Genomic DNA, 2,625 nt, shown 5'->3' on the forward strand with positions numbered 1-2,625 from the left:
AAAAGGAGAAAAGAAAAATAGAGATGAAAAGATGATATAATTTTTTTATTAAATTGTGAGAAGATAAAAAAAGAATATTAAAACAACCTCAACTCATATGGGATTACCCCCTGAATTTAAGCATATTAATGAGGGGAGGAAAAGAAACTAACAAGGATTTTCTTAGTAGCGGCGAGCGAAAAGAAAATAGTTCAGCACTAAGTCACTTTGTCTATATGTCAAATGTGAGATGCAGTGTATGGAATATCTTAATATCTAGTATGAGAAATTAACGATTTAAGTCCTTCTTAAATGAGGCCATTTACCCATAGAGGGTGCCAGGCCCGTATAACGTTAATGATTACTAGAAAGATATTTCCAAAGAGTCGTGTTGCTTGATAGTGCAGCACTAAGTGGGTGGTAAACTCCATCTAAAACTAAATATAACCATGAGACCGATAGTAAACAAGTACCGTGAGGGAAAGTTGAAAAGAACTCTGAATAGAGAGTTAAATAGTACGTGAAACTGCTTAGAGGTTAAGCCCGATGAACCTGAATATCCATTATGAAAAATTCATCATTAAATAATTAAAAAAATAATGTGCATTTTTTTCATATAAGGACATTGTAATCTATTAACATAATAAAGTATTTATCAAAAGATCATTGGTGATATTAAGTTTATTTAAATTAATTTGCTTTTTAAGCATATTAACATAAAATAAATACTAATGATTTGATAAAGTGTTGATAGATTTTATTATATATAATGCTAAAATTCATTTTTTGAATTTTACAAAAAATTTAATATCTATGATATTAATATTTATTTGTATGCATTTATATGATTAACAATGCGAAAGATTCAGGATACCTTCGGGACCCGTCTTGAAACACGGACCAAGGAGTCTAACATATGTGCAAGTCATTGAGTTATATTAAACTTAATGGCATAATTAACTTAACTTAAATATAATGGGATTAATTTTTAGTCTATTTTTTAATAAATAGTCAATTAATTCAATCCCGGGGCGTTCCATATAGTTATGTATAATGATAATTTATTATTATTTATACCTCTAACTGGAGCGTACCTTGAGCATATATGCTGTGACCCGAAAGATGGTGAACTATACTTGATCAGGTTGAAGTCAGGGGAAACCCTGATGGAAGACCGAAACAGTTCTGACGTGCAAATCGATTGTCAGAATTGAGTATAGGGGCGAAAGACCAATCGAACCATCTAGTAGCTGGTTCCCTCCGAAGTTTCCCTCAGGATAGCTGGTGCATTTAAAAATTATATAAAATAATCTTATCTGGTAAAGCGAATGATTAGAGGCCTTAGGGTCGAAACGATTTTAACCTATTCTCAAACTTTAAATGGGTAAGAACCTCACCTTTCTTGATATGAAGGTTGAGGTTATGATATAATGTGCCCAGTGGGCCACTTTTGGTAAGCAGAACTGGCGCTGTGGGATGAACCAAACGTAATGTTACGGTGCCTAAATTAACAACTCATGCAGATACCATGAAAGGCGTTGGTTGCTTAAAACAGCAGGACGGTGGACATGGAAGTCGTAATCCGCTAAGGAGTGTGTAACAACTCACCTGCCGAAGCAACTAGCCCTTAAAATGGATGGCGCTTAAGTTGTATACCTATACATTACCGCTAAAGTAGATGATTTATAAAACAATTTCGATTGATTTATAAATTTTGAAACTTTAGTGAGTAGGAGGGTACAATAGTGTGCTTAGAAGTGTTTGGCGTAAGCCTGCATGGAGCCGCTATTGGTACAGATCTTGGTGGTAGTAGCAAATAATCGAATGAGACCTTGGAGGACTGAAGTGGAGAAGGGTTTCGTGTGAACAGTGGTTGATCACGAGTTAGTCGGTCCTAAGTTCAAGGCGAAAGCCGAAAATTTTCAAGTTTTTAATAAAAAAAAATATTAATAAAAATATATTTAAAAATAATTAAAATACTTGAATTATTTTGAACGAAAGGGAATACGGTTCCAATTCCGTAACCTGTTGAGTATCCGTTTGTTATTAAAAATGGGCCTTGTGCTCATCCTGGCAACAGGAACGACCATAAAGAAGCCGTCGAGAGATATCGGAAGAGTTTTCTTTTCTGTTTTATAGTCGTACTACCATGGAAGTCTTTCGAAGAGAGATATGGTAGATGGACTAGAAGAGCATGACATTTACTGTTGTGTCGATATTTTCTCCTCGGACCTTGAAAATTTATGGTGGGGTCACGCAAACTTCTCAACAGGCCGTACCAATATCCGCAGCTGGTCTCCAAGGTGAAGAGTCTCTAGTCGATAGAATAATGTAGGTAAGGGAAGTCGGCAAATTAGATCCGTAACTTCGGGATAAGGATTGGCTCTGAAGATTGAGATAGTCGGGCTTGATTGGGAAGCAATACCATGGTTTATGTACTCGTTCTGGGTAAATAGAGAATTACGATTCTTGTTCCCCGGATAGTAGTTACGTAGCCAATTGTGGAACTTTCTTGCTAAAATTTTTAAGGAATTATATCATTCGATATATATTCCTTTTAAATTATAACGATTATCAATTAACAATCAATTCAGAACTGGCACGGACTTGGGGAATCCGACTGTCTAATTAAAACAAAGCATTGTG

This window comes from Anastrepha obliqua, unplaced genomic scaffold, assembly GCF_027943255.1.
Source record: "Anastrepha obliqua isolate idAnaObli1 unplaced genomic scaffold, idAnaObli1_1.0 ptg000102l, whole genome shotgun sequence".
In the NCBI taxonomy this organism is placed as follows: Eukaryota; Metazoa; Arthropoda; class Insecta; order Diptera; family Tephritidae; genus Anastrepha; species Anastrepha obliqua.